Below are 8,032 nucleotides of genomic sequence, written 5' to 3'. Positions count from 1 at the left end.
ACCCTCTCTATTTCTGGTGGCTTACTCTGGTGGTGAAGAGGCATTTGCATTCCAAACTGTGCTGAAAGGATGTCAAAAGCCAGGTTTATTTGCATTCTTGTATACTGTTGCTTTAACTGGAAATAACTCTGGTAATTTTAAATGGAGCTACCAAGATAAGAATTAGGTGAAGGAATGGAAAATTTAATTGGAAAGTCATGTTATAATAAAGCAAAACAGTAGTGAGCTTGTACTGGAGTTATGATGGCAATTAATTCCCAATGACTATGTTCTCTAATAAGTGTTGCACCCTACAGCTGATCAAAAGCTTTCCATAACAATAACTTTGCAACCAAGATGCAGCTTAAGTATAGAATCTTTATTTTGCAAAATATTCAGATACGTATTTTTAGGAAGAAGGTAAGACAACTTTTGTGTTTTGCACAATTCTTAAGGATTTTGCCCCAGCTGCAAAAATGAAATGCTGTAGTTTCTTGTAATGGACATGCCAAAATTCCCTTGTCTGTGCTGCATTCTCACTTATTTCACATTACGATTGTCTTGGTGAATTTCTGTGAATCTCCTGTAAGGAAAAGAATTGGAAAGTGTCACTGACGTTTCAGGTACATGGAGTAAAACAGGCATTGTAATGGCCCAATGCAATTTACAAAGAGAGGATAAATGAGATTAAGACTGATTTTGTAAATTCCACATAACGCTCTTCACTGCTCACTGCCCCTTTTTAATGAAACCTATCACTTGTGGAGACAAAAAGAATTCCCATAAAGTGCAACTTCAAAGCAGTCTTGTTGTTAGAAAGGCTATTACCAGAGCAATTCTTAGGCACAAAAGCTCCATATGCAAAGATGCGGTCTCCTGAGGTGGCATGCAGCTCTTCAAGATTCAGACCTTTGAAGCTGTTCCGTTTGCTTTCCAAGCCAGAAGGGAGAAATGGACACAAGACTATGAGGGTCTGTCTCTTCTTGGACATCTGTCTTCGAGTAGAGTGGTCTGTGCCCTAGAGTTACCTATCAGAGTAGCCTAAACATGTAGGTTGAATGCACATATTTAACCTGTAAATAACTAAAACTAGGCAAGATGAATCCTATCTTGCTGTTTTTTCCTGAATGTAGGAGAAATCTCAAATAAGTCCTGAAACACACTCCATTGATTTCCTCTCCTGAAGTACTCTCTATAGGTTTTGCCGTGACATCAGGCAATGCACCTTTAGTTTATAATGGGAGATTAAAGATATTTTTAAGAATTGCAACATTATCTCTATTCTGAAATGATTAGATTTAAATGATAGACTATTTATATATCATTAACCTGTTCATTTATGGTGATATCACAACAGAGAAAAGATAACATTTAAAAATAATGTCAAGGCTTTATTTTCTCACTCAAAGCCATTTTAACTGGTTTACATAAGGTGCCAAAAAGCCCACAGTTTGACAATTGGGAATGGAGACCTGCTTAAGGACATAGATATTTTCAAACATCTTTATAAAAGAGAAAGAGAGAGAGAGAGAGAGGAAGAGAGAGAGAGAGACAGAGAGAAGCAGCCAATCAGACAATCCCCAGAAAAGAAGAATGCTAAAACGGGCACAGAAATGAATCGGCACTCTCTAATATTAAAATATCCATTACCAAATATCAAGTTGTCAGTAAATCCATTTATATGTTATGAATAGATATAGCTGAGGTAGCTCTAACCTGTCCATCCTGGGAGAGAGATGGGATGAGAGTCTGGTAATAAGTTTTGAAAAAAAAAGTTCTATTTTTATTCACTGCATGTCAATAAGAATTCAAGTCAAACGTCAGACAATTAAAGCAATATAACACTACTCAGGCTATTGAATTTGTTCATATTGCTTAATAGTCAATATATTACAGTGTACAAAGGATGTAACGTATCTTTCCACTCTAAGGTACAGACAGATTAAAAAAGACAAAATTTTCTGCAAATTGATTTTTTTTTTAACTACAGGGAGAAGAATAATTCTATCAGAGTTATAAAACATATTTTATACGAATATAAAGCTATAATATTTGTGTGCACAGTTTCTAATAAACTAGATCTACACACACAATTCTGTTCTAGGAAATCCCAATGGATTTCCCTGAATCACCCTAAACACTATGCACATAAGAAACTGCTCTACGTGGAAGCTTTCACTCCTCTAGATCACCTACAAGGATTTATTAAAAATAATACTCATAATACTCATAATAATACAAATTAGAACAAACTAAATCATTTTTACTATGTTGTGGGATTAAGGGTGGGGGAAAAAAAAAAAAAAGAAAAAAAAAACTTAAGATCTTAAGAAATGGTGTCGAAAGATTCAACCAGAAATTGAAATTATAGGATTTAAAGATGCAATGAAGATGTTGGTATATCAAGCATTCACTTTGATTAATTTAAAAGTCTTCCTTCTCCTTTCAGAAGAAAACCGTACAAAACCAGCTGCAAAAGAGATGGAGAATACTATGGTAGGAATATTTAAGTATCACCCTACAGTCTTATAATCACAAAATAAATAAATAAACAAATAAATAAATCAAGAAGAAGTGCTCAGGAGATACAGTATTTACTGTTCAAGTCTCGAAATAAATTAGAACTCTGAACTGTAACTGAGAATTTGAGATGAGAGATTTTTGAGGTGCTAAGCTTGCTCTGATGAACACTTACATATGCAGAAAAGTTTTAGAGATGTTTTGTCAAGTCACTAGAAGTGCTCACATTCTTTTGCACATGAGAGCATATGTTCTTGTGCTTAGAGACCTTCTGCTCTCGCATTTACACTCCACCACCTGGTACACAGGCTCTTCTCTTTGTCAAAGGCTCCTGGTACTATTGTCTGCCTTAGAAAGGAATGAGAGAACAGCTGAGATTGTGTTATAGGAGGTCCATACCTCGGAGATTCCAAGTCAAGCTGTGGGGAAGACACAAGGTTTTCTTCCAAACAGCTTCAAGACACAAGTGGTTTGTTTTTTTGTTTGTTTGTTTGTTTGTTTTTTCCTTCCAAACAGCTCGGTAAGAGAGACTTGGTCTTCTTGGAATCTCACTGCTGAGCCCAAAGTCCTCCCCTGTCAACTCTAGAGCAAAGTCTGTGTACAATGGTAGAACAGAATTCACCCACATGAGACATGCGAAAGAGTGTCACCATCACAGGTATGAACCCCAAGGGTGACCAAGTAGCTCGCACAGATAGGTTATTTTTGTTTTAAGTGAGAAACTGACATATGCAAGGTGTAGAGAATTTTGCATAAGATGTCTCTTGCTTAAGTGCCACTTTCTTACTCTAGATAGATGAAATCTCACCACAGTGGCAGGGTGGTCTTCCAGAATGCTGCAGAAGAGTTTCACCTTCAAAAGGAGGTCTGAGATAAACCACTAGCATTACCATGTCTGGGGAGGTCCCATCAAACACTAGCATTTGAATGGGGGCTAGATGAGTGTTTTGCTTTTACCCCAACAATTTTAGGCAGCCAAAGAGTCACAGAATATGACTCTTGTTTGATGTCATGCCCATTTGAGGGAGCAGTCAGTAAGCCAGAAAGGTAAACTGGATGTTGTCACCATGTTGAATGGTATCCACAGTGTTTAATGTTTTACATATACAAGGACAGAATACTGTACTGACTTGTGGTATCTAACATGCCATATAAAGACAATGTAAAGCTAGAAGGCTTTCATCTGTTTTCTGTTCTTTTTTTTTCCAATGACTTGCTGTCTTCCCAGATTTTGAACCTCCCAAAGATAGAGCTTACTACTGCTATCCACATTTAGAACATACTTAAAAAATCCTGTTTTAATCAGAAGCATTTCAAGTCTTTTTTAGTAAAAAAACAGTAAAACCTTTTGTCATATCCATGAAAACTGAAGACATGAAAATTATTCTAGGATTGACATAACAAAAGCAGAAATCATTTGATAGCTCTTAACACCCTGGCAGTGGCACATTGTGGCATGGGGACCTGACACATATAGGTTGAAAGTGAAATGTTCATCCATTTCGTAGGCAATCTCAAAGCAGTGTTTTACAGCACAGCTGCTGAAATCCCTATCATTGCAGAGATCTGCTTTAGCAGTCTTGGAAATGGTTTGTAACCCAAACTAAGGAAAGCAATAAAATATTGAATGAATTTCAAGCAAATTACAAGGTTCATTTGAGCCAACAGCTGTGTGGAATCTGGGTGTGAGGATGACACAGTCTGCACCTTATAATTGCTGTACCTGATGGTCAAGTACTCAAACACATCCTCTCCAGACAAAAAGTTTTCCTCTTGTGTATATGCAATTCACAGGGTGGGGTGTATATGGTGCCTCATTTGACCTAGCTCACCAGGAAAGGAAAACACTGGGAAGCTGATGTCCTACTTCACGTTTGAATAAAATTGTGAGAAGCAAAGAAATGTCATAATTTGAAAAACAAATCTGAAGAGCAATGTTAATACAAGCAGTCAGTAACATTTACTCACTACTAACTTTAAGTGCAATTTTCATCTTAACAAACTTACCTTTTTTCTTTATGTATCATATTTAAGATAGTTTTACTGAATTTCTTACAATTTTAAAACATTGTTTTTGGCAGTATTTTAAGTGAACTCCAACATGCACATAAATATAGGCAGGCAAATATTCACCAAGAAGAGAAAATGCCAATAATCTGAAAAATAAACACTCCTTTTCTCATTAGTGATACTTCAAAATCCCCATAAATATTTGCTTAAGTAAGTGTTTAATTACCCAGTGTAACCTTATAGTTACCAAAATTACTGCTGTTATTATAAAGACAGTATTTAATTTGAAATCAGTTTGCCTTTATAATGATCAATCAGCAAGAAAAAACTTTTACTAGCAAATTAGCAACAAAATGCAAAGCAAGCTTAAAAATGATGTTGCTGATGTAAATCAAAGATTGGCAAAATCCTTTTGGCAGCATTATGCAGCAGTTGCTCATGGAACTCTTTTTGAATTTTGCTGTAAGTTGAAACATAAAGCGCTGATTTTCAGTGTTCAGCCATCCCTCCAGAAGGTGACTAAGAGCAGCAATTGTTTTGCAGTGATTTCCATCACTGTCTTTCAAAATGATCTTAATGGACTATGTATTCTCAATGAAAGATTTGTGTCTCTACTGAATTCCTCTGCCTACAGAGGAAGGATTAACCTGTCACATCACTGGGAAGTATAACAGTCTCATAGGCAAAGCCCAGATGCCTTCAATAGGAAATGTTCCCAAGACAAGAGACAAGGCATGTCTGCCAGAAGACAGTAATGAGGCATTAAGCACTAACCTGCAGCAGGGCAGCAGACCACCTGGGAGCCCCTTGCTCAATGCTAAAGCTTTGCTGTGTGGTAAATGTACCTCTTCAGGATATATTTGGTCAGTGCAATGATAGCTGTCCTAATTTCAATATGAGAAGGACAATGTTCCTCACCTCTTCCTTCCTTGACAGTTTTTCTTGTCAAGAAATGCATTTGCTTCTCACACGAGCTCCCACAGCCTTTTTTGCCTTGGTCTAAGATATGACTTGACAACTTCCTTCATCACCTAAACCTGCAAACAAGAAACAAGAACTTCATTCAGCCTGGAGATCCTGAAGCTCTTCAGCTACATTACTACTCTTACAGCTGTCGCAACTTCAAGTAGTGGAGAGTCTATGCTAACCATAGCCATAGGTTATGCCCAGGCTGACCCAGGTAGGAGTCCAGTTCTACACACTGTGCCTGCAAAATGTCACATCACTTCAGATGTTTGTATAACAATTCAATAGGAAACAGTGAAAGTGTGCAGTGAAAACCTTAACGGCTGCCTTTTTTTCTACCTTCAGCTTGTCACTTACTCAACTACCCTCCAGAGTTTAGAGAGCAAATGTATTTATTTAATCAAAAATTATGTATATTCAGATGATAATTTCCTGGTATATGATCATTTTGAATATGTTGATGACAGTGGTAACTGGCACAATATGCCTGAATTAAGAATTTTTATTTATAAATATTTATATTGCATGAATACTGTTCCCCGGGAGTGGGAATTCTGGTTCAATGCAACATACCCTACAGGGTACTGATTGGCATATTTTATTATGGGATTTATTTATTTATTTTGGCAGAAGTTTTTCTTAAGCAATCTACCTTAAATCTTCATTACCCTCCATGTACTCAAAACTTGATTACAAAACTTGCATCAAATATGTATCGTCAGTCATGTGCACATTACAATCAGTACCTTGGTGGTTTCTTTCAAAAACACTCAGGACCACATCCTTACAGGTTGCTCCACACAAAGCAGTGACATGTGAACTCTTGTCACACTAGTGTTAAAGGGCAGTTTCTGTCCTTAGGAGTCTCCAGTCCACCCTGTGCAATGGAGAAAGGGAGGCTAAGATTCACTTCATTACAGCAACTGCTGTACCACTGCAGGGAGGAGCTGTAATTTGAATGTGGGATGGAGTTCCGATAGGGAAAAGTCCATTTGATGTCTGAAAAAGTAGAATATATGGAATAAGCAGCCATACATACACATGTTCTGTCCCTGAAAACAAGACACTTACTTCTGCAGTTCCCTTTCACCAGAAGTCACTGGAGTCAGAGTTTGGAAAAGGCATTTCAATTGCTATTTTTCCATCCTGTTTGCTAAGTTATTTCTAGTGCATTTTGCATGAAAACCAGAATACATTTACAGTAGACAGTAACATATATTTCTTGCAAAGAAAGATATTTTCAGTATTTTCTATTCCCAGCTTCACAATTCTCAACGGTTTCTAGTTGTGTAACAGCAATTTCCCATTTCCCTTGGCAAGGTGCTGTTTTCACTTATCAGCTAAATGATTTGAAAATACAGAAAACCACTCAAAATAAACAAAGACTTTTTTTTTCTATTAAATCTTTTGACTGTGGAGTGTTAAGTCACAACCTTCCCTCTCTCTTTCATGAACCCTATTGAACATCAATCTTTCAGTATTCATTGTCACTGAAGTCAGATTTAATATTTCTGGCAGCTTCTGGGGATGACAATGTACACTGCTTCTCATAAATGCACAAAAATCTCATTCCAGAGGATAGGTCCACAGTTAAAAGTTCTTGAAAATACCAGATGATCTTCCTGGGACTGTTGGCACACACTTATAATGATGGAACTGGTGTTTCTATCTTCATTCAGCAACCCTTATCTGAAAGTCCGTATTTCACAAAAAAATGTAAGCGCTGAATGTAATCCTTCATCTAAACATTCTCCAGCCATGAAGAAAGCCTTATAGAGAACACCTCTGTTAGTACAGTTTGCAAGGAATATTTGTTGAGGAATCCTCTGAGGAATCTGAATGCAAAATACATCTTCTGAAGATGTGTCTCAGCTAATGGACACTTCTCATTTCTTCTGGTAATTATGGAAAGAGGCAGAATTTCAGTGTTCTGTAGTTCTGATGATACCAAACAAAAAAAGAATGCAAACAAGTGGCTCAACTCCATGATCTCACTCTCTCACTCCCCCTCCTCAGAAAGACAGAGGGAGAAAACACGATGGGAACGAAAAAAAAAGAAAAAAAAAAAGGCAAGAAAAAGAAAAGAAAAAAAAAAAAGAAATAATAATAATAAAAAAAAAAAAAAGCTTGAGGATTGAGATAAGGAGCAGTTTAATTAAAGGAATTAAGAGAGAAAAATAATAAAAATAAAATAAAAAAAAGCTAAAGGCTGAACAGAAGTAAAAGGAAAAAATAATTATTCCCTGCTTTCAGATTACTGATTAGTTTCTCCTAAGGTTAAATCTTCCAGAGGTACACACCTGATGTCCCTCCCCATCCTTTTGCATCACCCACCAAGAGCACCCAGGTTCTTAGGCAAAAACAACTGCAAGAATGGTTTTCCCTTTTTCCAAAGAGGGAGCAACCCACTCTGCCTTCCCCAGCCACTTCCCTACATGTGTCACGGGGATTTTATTTCCTCATAAACAAAGCCCCTACATTAAGCCATAATTCTCTATACCACTTGGCATCTTGATGATAATAGTTTCCTATTAAGTGGAGCTAGATCCCACATATT

The 8,032-nt window shown here is 36.9% G+C and overlaps 1 long non-coding RNA gene across 1 annotated transcript; it reads right to left on the bottom strand.

Moving 5' to 3' along the window:
- Positions 1-343: 343 nt before the first annotated feature.
- On the bottom strand, positions 344-7,507 carry LOC125184786 (uncharacterized). Its single transcript, XR_007169194.2, has 3 exons — positions 6,222-7,507; positions 5,428-5,546; positions 344-562 (listed from the first exon to the last, which is right to left on the bottom strand). It is a non-coding gene; the product is annotated as an uncharacterized lncRNA (long non-coding RNA).
- Between the last annotated feature and the right edge of the window lie 525 nt (positions 7,508-8,032).

Source organism: Anser cygnoides, chromosome Z (genome assembly GCF_040182565.1).
Source record: "Anser cygnoides isolate HZ-2024a breed goose chromosome Z, Taihu_goose_T2T_genome, whole genome shotgun sequence".
Classification (NCBI taxonomy): Eukaryota; Metazoa; Chordata; class Aves; order Anseriformes; family Anatidae; genus Anser; species Anser cygnoides.
Note: the sequence above shows the minus strand (reverse complement) of the source record. Positions and strands in the feature narration are given on the sequence as shown.